Source organism: Scleropages formosus, chromosome 11 (genome assembly GCF_900964775.1).
Source record: "Scleropages formosus chromosome 11, fSclFor1.1, whole genome shotgun sequence".
Lineage (NCBI taxonomy): Eukaryota > Metazoa > Chordata > Actinopteri > Osteoglossiformes > Osteoglossidae > Scleropages > Scleropages formosus.
Genome location: NC_041816.1, coordinates 2,316,383 through 2,328,457, shown reverse-complemented (window position 1 = coordinate 2,328,457; position 12,075 = coordinate 2,316,383). Strand labels below are relative to the sequence as shown.

The 12,075-nt window shown below is 45.4% G+C and overlaps 1 protein-coding gene across 3 annotated transcripts in view; it reads right to left on the bottom strand.

Moving 5' to 3' along the window:
• brsk2b (BR serine/threonine kinase 2b) overlaps positions 1-12,075 on the bottom strand; it is a 154,158-nt gene that overhangs the window by 128,176 nt on the left and 13,907 nt on the right. The window lies entirely within an intron of this gene.

The following is a 12,075-nucleotide window of genomic DNA, read 5'->3' as shown; positions in this document are numbered from 1 at the left end:
CTCCTCGGGTATCGGCGAACGCGAGTCCGACTGCAGACTTCGGATGCTGAAAATGGATCCGTGCTGAAAACCGCCTGCGAAACATTACGTTTCAGAGCTGATAAAGCAGGATCTATGTAAACAAACAAATAAAATCAGCTGCCGCCAATATTTCATTACTAAGCGGAGGGATTAAATGTCACATAGACAAATATATTCATATATTAATTACCTGTCGTGTCCCAGACCCCCCAGAACACCATGCACCCTTCATCCATCCATCCATTCAGTCATTACAAGTGTTTCAGTCGCCGCCTTCCACCGCAGCACTGGGGCGCTCTCCTAACAAAGCTCTGCGACCCTATCGTAGGGCCCTCGCCCGTTTCCACATAAGCAGGGAAGAGAATTTCCTTCTGAAAACCCCACCGCCGACCCACACGCATGGTTCTAACGGGAAATTGAAACCTGTCGTTCGCATTTCCCGCGAAGAGAATAACTGGCTCCTTCCCTGCTGAGACTCACTGCAAATCTTGCGGTTCTAGGCAACATTTCCCAGCATGCTCCATGCACCTAATGTGCGGTATGTTAAGCGCGTCCTCCGTCGTCGCCGCGCGCACGGCCACGCGCCTCGGCACCTCGGACAATGAGTTATGGCGGCAGGTAGAGTAGCGGGTGGAGCCACCACCTCGCAATCGAAGGACACGGCTTTGAATCCTCGCTACTGCTGTAGGACCCTCGATTGAAGTACGTACCCGGAATGACTCCGGTAAAAATAACCCAGCTGTATAAATGAATGAATCGTTGTAAAAGAACTGTGTAGAAACCTATCATTTCGAGTCGCCCTGGACTGGTAAAGGGTTTCGGCAAAATAAATATATGCACATGTGTTGCGCGGTTAACGAAAGTATTAAAAGTAAGAGAGGGAGGGGAAGCGCGTCGCTCTAGGACTGACTGGTGGAACATCGTGGAAGAAATGTTGCAGGTTAGAGCTTAAATCAAAGAGCACAAATGGGTTCAATAAAACAGAGCCAATTATACCAATAAATTGGGAAATTAAGAAAAGCCTATAGTCCTTGATTGTATCGTGAGGCACAGGTGAGCAATGAAAACTATAAGTGAACTTCAAAGGTCTGTCTCACAGCTATAGAACAGCTTATGAGCGCTTGCAACTTGTCTTTATCCTCCCTGCAAGGAAAAGAAAGAAAACCCGAACGTGCCGCGTGTTTGTGGGGGTGGGGCCGACCCCAGATTGATGTGGTAGGAGGTGTGAAGGCACAAGGGGTGGGGGCAGGGTGGACGTTGACGACAAGCTCGGCCCCCGGCTGGCCCCAAACCATTCGATAAATCACGGTTAATCAACTCGGCGCTCTAACAAAAGCCCGCTGCCCCACACAAAGACCCGCAATCTGGGGACCGCGGGGAGGGATCGCAGGGGGGCAGAGGAGGGAGGGGTTTCTGCTGTCAATCCGTAAGCGTGCTGCACATATACTCGAAACAGCTGCGAAACCTGTTGTCTCTCAAAACTGCATGGTGTGGATGGAGACAAGAGGTCGAAGACCCCCGCGACCCATCCCCCGTCCCGGCACTCCTCAACAATGACCTTTCTGAGCACGGGCCCGGCGACGTCGATTCAACGGATCGAGGGCTGGGAGCGCATCTCCCGCGAGTGGCAGCGAGCAATGGGAATGGCAGCTTGGTAAATGTCTTCCTTTGTCTATGTGGAACGTGGATAAAGTGCACATACCCACATACCGCGCTGGCAAAGTCATAAAATGCCCACAGCGGTCGGCCTCACTGGGACGCGGTAGGAGAACCTCGACAAGATTTCATCTCCTCACCTGTGGTTCCTTCTCTGCAGCGCTTCCCTCCACCTAAATTATAGAACAAGAATACTGTTTGCTTTCTTACAAACCCCCAACAGAGTGATAATTACAACATAGCAACAAGGCGAGCAGGGAAAGCTTACCAGAAAGAACGTTCGGCTGAGCTTACGGGAAAAAACCAAACAAAAATATCATATTAAAAAATTCTTAGACATATATCATTTAGCGCAGCTTAATGCGTTTGCGCGATAAAACACAAAAGATGCAATAACTTAAGCGTATTGGCCAAGTGCGTTTGCACAAGTATGGAGTTTGACACGCTGGGCGCTCCCGATACATTTGACACATTACAACATGAAATGGAACACGGAACGGTGCCATATTGTGGTATCAATTAAAATATTTCAAAATGTTTGTCAAAGTCTCACCTCGTTGTGCTATTATTTTTGGTATGCAGCAAATATGAGCCAAATTTCAACATAATCCGATGACTTTTAATGGCCATTCGGGTTCGCTGCTTTCATGCTCTAAGTGTACATTATATTGTCATATCACACGAAATGTGAGAACAAAAAGGCAGAAATGTTCGGCCCCTTGAATTTTTCTAGTATCTTGCTATATTTGTATTTTTGTATACGTATGTGTCAGAATAAAAGTAAACCTACCATGAGAAAACAAAATTGTCAAATTCATTCCAGCAACACTATCACTGTCCTGCCCCGATGGAACAGGCATGTTGTTAGTGGAAACTAAAACTAGAAGAGTTGTGCTAAAAAAAGATTCTTGGTACAAATAAGTAAATGTCAGAATTGAAATTACCAAACATTTCCTCCTCCCCAGTTATGAGATTTTTCCATCATCTTTTTTACACAAAACCCATTTCATCAAATGGAGCAATTTCGGGAGGGGAAGATCTCACAAACAAGCAAACTTAATTTTCTCCATATCTTTCATTTGCACCTTAGTACCATATCATAATATGTATATCATAATATCAGTATAGTTTTAAAAAAAAAAAAAACGTGTTTGACTTGTGCACCCATGTAGTACGGGGGGAGGAGCGGGGCGTATTAAACCAACAAGTAAACGAAAGATGAACCCAAGAAAGTGTAATGGAAGGAAGGCTGGGCCAGCCAGACATCAGTGAAGGGCTAATTTCCCAGTGTCCAATGAGGCTCCTGGCCCGAGGGGGCGAAACACCAGGGTGTTAAGCTCCTCGCCAGCAGCCAGTCAGCAGTTTCCTTTCAAGGGCCTAGTGAGCCTCTGTCGACCGGCGCTACGATAAAACTCCTGGAGCAACCGCCCCACCTCACCCCACCTCAAACACACGGTGATGTATAGCCTAATGAAACTTTTATTACTCAACTCAGCAAGATGGATGGTGTGGTCTTAATTTCCATCGTTTCATCTTAAAACGTTCCCGTTTTGGGGAGCTTCTCTCGGACGGCGGGTCAAGCCACGGCCACCACGTGAATTCGGCTTTATTGGCCACGTGCTTCTCCCTCCCGCATCAGAAACAAGACGAGAGCTCTCAGAATCAGAGGAGCGATGCAGCTAAACCCAGAAACGCTGACCGAGGCCTGATTAATACAGTGCGTCCACAGTTTTACATGAGAGGGAAAAAAAAAAAAAATCCATGTAGACGTCATTGATTTAACGGGGTAATTTCTGAGTCATTAGCAGCAAGCCTCTGTAGCTTTCTGACAATATATTAAGCATTTTAATAGCATACACACAGTCTGTGTTAATGCTGCCTTTGCTCTACTCCCTGTTAAAGACCTTACGTAAGAGCAATTGTTAAATAATTTATAAATGGGACATTAGTGTTTCAGCGCAAACATTTTAGCTCAATGGATGACACGGGGCGAGAAATCCATACAAAAAGTTTAATGCCTGCTAAGTATGACAAAAATTCACATCCATGGTTTTTGTCTGAAATTATACTGTGAAAAAGGAGTCCATAAAAAGGCTACATTTTGCGCCATTAAAAACCAGTAAATGTCTTTTTTCGACTGGGAAATATAGGATTATTATGTTTTACAGAACCTACAATAGACTTGGAGACAAATTGTTAGGGTTGTCGCAGACGTAACGCTCCTTCAGCAAGCGCTGTGATGTGCTCCAATACTGCTGGAGCTATGGCCAAGCTTGTTTTTTAGTAAAGTCTGTGAACAAAAGGCATGTTTTTACATGTTTGGTCACCAAATTCCAGTGAAAGACATCCGAGACAAAGGAAGGACACGTGTTCCCTCCCTTTGCGTTTCCAAAAGGCGACATGTGGATTCCACGCATCCTACAGGGACCTCTAACATTGTGGATGTAGTGTAATGTAGTGTGTATGGCTAAGAACGACATACTTCGGGAAAAAATTTTTACATTAAATTTCCTTTCATTCATTTAACTGATTCTTTTCTCCAAAATGACGTGCATCTCAAAGAAAATTTAAACACTGAGTGGCTCAAAGTTTTAAATGACTAACAATTATTTAAAGGGTCAACATCTTGGCATTGATCTGTAGTCTAAATGGCAGCGCCGAGTCAAGGGCAGCTCAACCATCTTTCATTCCGAGCGTCAAAAATGACACAGCAAGACCCATCGCACGGTGGTAGAGGAGAGGAAGCCATGGTGCACGGTTTACAGCTGCAAATTCTAAAGACTTCCCACTTTCAGCTCCGTTCATGACGCCCTCAAAACCAGCTGGACGTAATGACACCAAACAATGAAAAGTTTTATGTGTGCTGATTATTTATTTCTATTTGAAAACAGCTGTGGTTCAGAACATTCCATTCCTAATACTTTATGTAGCTGTAAAATGCAATTTGAACATACAGATGTATTTTTTTTGGGGGGGTGAACATGAACCTATATGGTACATTTTTATTTAATAGAGCTATAAATAACTAGCAAAAATGATCAATGCTTTAACATTTCATGTAGAACATTTGTTAATTCATCCAGCATTGCGCGAATAACTTGGATATTAATGTCTGCATGTGCTGTTAAATGAACTGTGGCAAGTACTGTGCTACAGGGTATGGAATGGAAACCAAGATCTCCGTTTTAAGGTGGCTGAAATGAAGTTAAACACTAATGTTTGTGTGGTGTTCCATTTCCATTTTTTTTTTTTTTTTTTTCCGCTCTCTCTCGCTGACGGCTCAATGCCTTTCTTCATCGGCGACACATGCCATCATCCCGGGCCACAATAAATCTAAATGTCCCTTCCCGCCGCCCATTCCGCTGTGACACTGTCAATTCATGCTGTCCAGCAAGGCGCTAAAATGCTGTTGCTATCCCGCAGCCTGCTTGTTAGCAAATGCACACAACGCACTCGTGCGGGGCCGGGCGAAATTTGGCTGCCGAGAGTGACCGGGGTGCAGTCAATTAAAAAGGGTTCGCGGTGGGAGGGCTTCTCGTCCCGGAGCTCCGCCGAAAAGCCGAAACCCGTCCGAATCGCTGATGGATACATCCCACCGAGCAATGCGGGCAGCGGAGAATAATGAATTTCATAAGGCTAATGCCGCAAGCAAGGGTAGGAGGAATAAAAAGCTCTGTAAGCGGTCGTTTCATTTAGCCCCTGAGGCGGCGAATTCCCCAGTCTTCCTGGCACCGAAGAAGCAGCTGCCAACATAATCCGCAGTGCCACAAAACCATCCTCTGACCAAGGCCAACCAAATCAATGCTTTGGGGGGGTGATCAGCACATGACACCTTAAGGTGCCGTTCGAGTTTCTGCATCTAGCTTCTTGGACGGAGAATTCCCTCAGAGGAAAGTTCAAGCTCTTTCCAAGAACTTGAGGCAACCTCAAAGGCCCAGTAGTCAAAACAGCACAGGCTTGAGCAATAATTACACAAAATCTTCTTCAAGCATCTTGAACGAGAAACACAGAAGAACTAAGGCAGAGGTTCCACGTTCTAAATGCATCTCTCACACCTTGTTAGTACTTAACTGGACATGAAAAAGAAGATACCCTTATTATCTCATCAGTCAAAATCTCTCGCTTTTGTGCTTGTGTTGTACAACAAAGAGCGAACACGATATCCAGACTTCAGACTAACACATCCCACAATGCATTGGGCCATTAGTGTGGTATTCAACCACACAACAGTCTACTTCCATCTGCCAGACTGCAGTGTAGCTGCCCAGCAATCAAGTGGACTAACAGAGACCAGTGTTTCTGACGAAGGGGAAGGAAATAATGAAATAAAGGCAAGGAAATCAATGCAGCCACTGAAATGAAGAGGAGACTTGGGAAATGAGTGAGGACGGTCCCTGGGCTCCAATAATTTACCTCTCTTTATAGCCTTGTTTCCAGCACTAAATAACCAGGTCCTGCCTTTCCCTTCACTTTCCATGCAGTGTAAATGTGATACTGTCGCATCATTATGTGGAAACCCCCCCTTTATACCTGTACAGAATCCCCTCAGTCCTCCACAAACAAACACAAAGGTCTACCTATGTCTCAGGTATCAACCTGCACTGCAATGGCTATGAGGGAAATGAAATACAGAAAAATCCATACCTGCGTGGAAGTTTTAATTTTCCACATATATACTTCGACCCACTCTTCTCACAGTGAAGTGAGGAAAGCCCCCACACGAACATGTGGAAACTACCCTTTCTTGACAGATAAATGTGAATTTTCTCCAATACACCCTGATATTTTTCTGTTTTTTTTTCTTTACCAAAAGGAGGAAAGCGAGAGGCGATGACCCTGCTGTCTGACTCATTCACACCCGCAGGTAGGAAAAAACAGGTAAAAAAAAAAAAAAAAAAAACTGTTCATGTTAACACCACGTCCACATTGTGTACTTCTAGAAGTACTAACGTAGCAAAGGATGGAGAACGGTCGAATGGCCAGGAACATGAGTGGCGACAAAGTGTTGAAGGGCCAAATAATTAAACCGCACCGGGAAAAAAAGCTTTCTTGAGGGCCCGTCACTGATTTTGCTTGATTTCTATTGTGTTGCTCCGCCAACTTGGTAATGAAGTGAAATGCCAGTAACTAGAGGAGCTCTCATTCTTCACATTCCGAGTCGAAAGCCTCGGATGGGTCAGCCCATCACTTCGGACCGTCGATTAACGCAAAAAAACAAACGTGACAAAACCATGTGACCTTCTCGGTCTGTACTTTGACATTACGGGGACTGCTACACGAGGCCAACGACGGACCGCCCAGCCCACAGAAGGTCAAAGGGCAGGGGGCAGAGACCCCGAGTTGGTGTCAAACTCATTTCACCGAGTCAAAGGGCCAGAAGTGCTGGAGATATTAAGTAAAACCTGCAGGAGGAAGGTTGTCTGCCAACAGCCTGTTCTCCTACTGCTTTTTAGCCCATAAATATCTCTTTGACACATTACAGATGTAGACTCCAGACGCCATTACTCAAGGTACACACACTTCATTAGAATGCACAATGTACATAACAGGACCTTTCAGTCCAAGCAGAGTGTGTTGTCTGTGTCATACCGCCAGTTTAACAAAGGACCTCACAATGCCGCTGGAGCCAAAGGGGGCAGGGCAGTTTGCTGCAAAAATTGTGCCAGACTTAATCTGGATTAATCCATCAACGGGGGACAGTGACACTGCTGGCAAGGAGCGCAGATTAAACAGGACAATGGAGAGGAGATGGGGGGGGGCAGACACAGAGTGAGGTTCTGGTGACCTGTGACCTTGCAGTGTGCAAATGTGTGACTCACACGGGTGGGGAGGGAATAAAGAGACCGGTGATTTGAGGAACTCGACGGTCCGTTATTCTCTCTTTCTCTTACCTCTTCGATTTGCTTGGAGACATGCGGTTTTATTTTTGGAGCTCCTTTCGGTCGCGAGGCAGGCTGGCCTCGCCTGACGTCCGTTGGCAGCGGCAACAGGGGGCACCCGATAAAGTGCGCTGCGAGAGCAAGCAACCCCAATACCCCTCCCCCAACGGTAATTCTACATATGGTCGCTGCCAGCAGAAGTGGGAGTGTGGGGTCCGCTGGGCTCAAGACGATCGTGCCGATATACACCTGCTCCCTCTTAGTGGTTGAGCAGGAGGAGGCTCATCTCCTCGACCTTCCAAGCACACACACTCAAATGCACACAACCCTGCTCACCCATACACCCATATATAAATATGCTTTGTTGCTGCTAGACTGAGAACTCAAGAGATTTGAGAGTGTTGTTATGCTCATGGAGGATGGAACAACAGAGACCCTTTCATTCTCCCCGCCACGATATATGTAATCCATTCCACAGGCCCAACAACAGCCCTCTCCCAGGTCAACAAAACCCCCCACAGCACCCCACCAATGTGTATGACATGCAGTATTTTTGACTTTATTCTGTCTCCTTGTCCTGACCTCAGCCACACCGGGACCCTTTACTTACAAATGGCGCCATGCTCTCCGCTGGCCTATTTATGCCAAACCACTCGTGGCCATAAGCCAGTAGAGCCCAGACCCCCAGGCTCCTCACCCAGGGCCGATACAGCTGTGGGAACAGTATATCAGAGAACCCCAGACAACCTCCCAGTGCGCAAACACCAAAGGCATTCTCAGGGTCTCAACCGGAGCTTCATCCAGGATGTGCGGCGCACATCTTAAGACCCCCATTTATCCACATCCTTCAGTTCTGAAATCCCATTTCTATTCCTTTTTGAAATAGGAAACTAAAGAAATTGACATTCGTTAAGGAATACATTTAAGTCCTTTTTTGTTTTCCTCGTGGAGATACGCTGCGCTTGATGGGTCGGTCTTAAATGTCTCCGGACCAGGGATGTTGGAATGGCATGATATGGGCTGGAGGAATAGCCCGGGCTGACCCAGATAGTTGATCTGCAGGGAGAACCGTCATGGAAAATTCACCACACATAAGCTTCTTCCCACATCTTCCTCTTTCCGCCCGAATCCCTGGAAAACTCCATCCTTCGCTCCAACAGGGCTGGGGAGGAGGGGCAGAGGAGCATGGAAACTGAAACAGGGTCACATTGAAATGAACGATGAGGTTCAACACCCAAATAAGGGATATTCAAAGGGTGCTGCCAGCCGAAGACTGCAGAAAAGCATGAAGGATAGCTCAAAATTTATTTCTAATGTATGAAATCTGGGTCTGTCAAATATGCTCAAGTGCAGCCTCCGACAAGCATTTACAAATACCTGAAACAAAATACACAGCAATACAGAAATACATGTAAACAGCATTTGTTATTTGCCATTTTCACAGCCTGTTCTGGGGTAAGCATGATGGATGATTAAATCTTCCAGAAGAAAGCTCTCTTACAATATAAAAATAGGTTCGGCGACACCAACTCCCACACATTTTTTTCTTTTTGTTCTTTACTGAGAACTAAGTATCAAGTTGGCATTGTAACACTGCTTTGAAAATACAAAAAAAAAAAGAACAAATGTTTCTTTCTGTGCACTCATCGTACTGTAATCAGACCGTTAGGGTTTGCATCTAAGATGTTTTTTGTCTTTCAATACCATTTTATATATATATATACGTACAGGAGATATACATATATATGATGTAACAGGTGTAAGTCTCCAGATCTGTTTTTCTGGGTAAATGAAAGAACCCAGAATCCTCTGTGCACTGATACAACATGGGGACGATTCCCATCATTAAGAGGAACTCCAGCTTGGTTCACCACTCCTGTCTGTACGCCCCGGAGCCACCCCGGAGTGGCTGTAGTAACGCCCTCCCACTGAATACGAGACAGAGCAGAGCGTGATGTTTCCAGTCATGTACCCCGTCCTCACACCAGTTACAATAACATCAGCCCTGGGCATCTCCACGGGAGTCCACACCACTCCCACTCCACTGACATCCACTGCCAGGAGGTGTCATTAGGAAAGACTTTCAAGCCCTGAGTTTCATAAAGCCTTGCTATCTGTTTGTATGTAACCGTGAATGAAAAGTGATGAAAAACTAAGAGCGGCGACGCTTACGAGAACCGTATCTTGTACGCAACAGCCTTCCATAAAAATGTGGAACCGTACGTTCTTCAGAAGCATTACATATTGATATAATAAATAAGTAGCACAGTTAAGGAGTTAAACTATCCATATGCATAAATGGAAAATGTGTTATTATTATTATTATTATCATCAATAGGTGTTCCTTCATGTTCCATTGCACACAGACCCCAGTCTGCAAAGAAATGGTCTGAAAAAAATTGCACACTGTAACTCAGTTAGGCAAAGATGAGTTGAGTACCACCAGATCCAAACCTGAGGGCAGATCTCATTACTGTAATCCAAAACTGAAGCCAATGATTAATTAAAGCCTAAGTCTGTCTCTGTCAAGACCAGCATTCGAGGAAGGGATGAGAACATGACCCGGAGAGGGAGACCAGCGGCGATGCTGACATGATGCCGGTGGTCTTGTTACCTCGCGTTGTGACTACGGTCGCCGAAGTGTCACAGGAAGCCAGATCAGTGCCAGCATCCTTCACTGGTTTCAGTGTAAAAGCGATGCCCAGCATAGCGCACTTCAAGGCCGGGACAGCGAGAGTGTCACGAGACCCAGACATACACAGAGTGTAGAGGTAGAATCCCCTGTCTGACGCTGTTACTCCTCTCCACCACCATTGTGCTCCACCTACCTTTTTGTGGACACACCCCCAGCTGAGCTCTGTCAATGTAAACAAATACACCTGTAATAAGTCTTGATGCCCTCCTAATGCCAGGGTTCAGTATCGCATATTTACATTTATACAAATGAGGAACTGCTTGCGAGTGTGTGAGTGTTTTTACGGACAGGGTGTGACTTTCACACGGCAGACCTCAGACACTGGGGTAGGGTGTTTCAAGCATGTGCATACACAATAGAAGAACATTGTGGGAAGATGAACCCCCTGAGGTTACGTAACATGGGCAGGGCCAGGCCGGGTCCAGGCAGGAGACACCCCTAGCACCCCAACCCCACTCCCACCCCCACCCCATCTCCACAAACTCAGACAGCCATCTGTTCCGCTCCGGCCTAGGGTGGGAGCAGTGGGACGTCAGCCCAGCACAGTCTCGCCATGCCCGCGGGGAAAAGAGGACCAGCGTGGGCTGTGTGCCTCCTCCATGGGATCCTCAGCCCTTTCAGCAAGAGAGGACATGCTCAAGGCAGAACAGGGCTCCATCGATGCCAGGAAACAGCCTTGGGATCTTCTTCAATGCACGTAAATTAAACACATTCCTCCAAATAAATCCTGCAAGCAGAATGCTAATAAAATACAGCTTCTCAATATTTAACCCTTGGGTTGCGTTTGAGACGGCATAATATTTTTGGTGTTCCCATCAAAAAAATGGAGCTTGCTTACAGCTGAGCTTGCTTATAATTACTTGCAGAGAAATTACAAAACATATATGATACCCTAGAGTTGTGTTACACCTTTTAACCAACTTCATTCGTAGTCATTATTATTGGAATGTTATTGGAATTTTGGGATGGTCTATAGACATCTATAGACCTCATGTACCTGCAATGATACCACTCATGTGTTAGTCTTGGAACACCTGAATCTGGCATTTGATACTCTATGCTATTTATCATAGTCTCACATTAATTTCCTATGGCGAGCCAGATCTGACCACTCATACAACAGAATATGAGGGTAAACTGGGAATATAACACACACAATTCAGTGAAACTGGTGATCATGAACATTGTGTGTTGCGATGTCTAGTGAGGAAGATGTCCTGAAGTCTTATTACAAGCAGACAAAACCAAACCGTATTTGTGATGTATAAAAGTTTTAAATTAGTTAAATTTGACTCCAACACAAGCTTATGCTTAAAGGACCTGGTAATGTAAAAACAATAATTTCTCAGACTATCCACATTTGGCCCATGCTTGCTCTACTAACGGAAAGTACAAATACCTCACTTAATCCACAAAGTGCTAAGTGAAGTAGTGGTTGGTTAACCGGATCTGCAGTCGTGACATGGCAAGTTAAGAGTCCTGCTGATGGACCCCCAAAATTTGTCTGAATTAGTTCTGGAGAAAAAAAATGAAGCAACTTGTAAGTGTGATAGCATAAAGAAAAGCATAAACTATAAGGCGCTATGGATTGAGAAAACAGAATTGGTGAGTGAGAAACAAAGAGAGGAGCTGAGCATGGTGCCTGTAAGATACGATAAAGCAAATTAACGTGAGCTTTCCACAAGAAAATCTAGTGAAGGGGCAAACATGGTGATTAACATGATTTAGCAGCTAACTGACAACATAATCGAGATCTGCAGCCGAAGTTCACTTGAAGACAAGACCGCGCCGTGAAAGAATGGACAATGGAGGGACCCTTTTCTT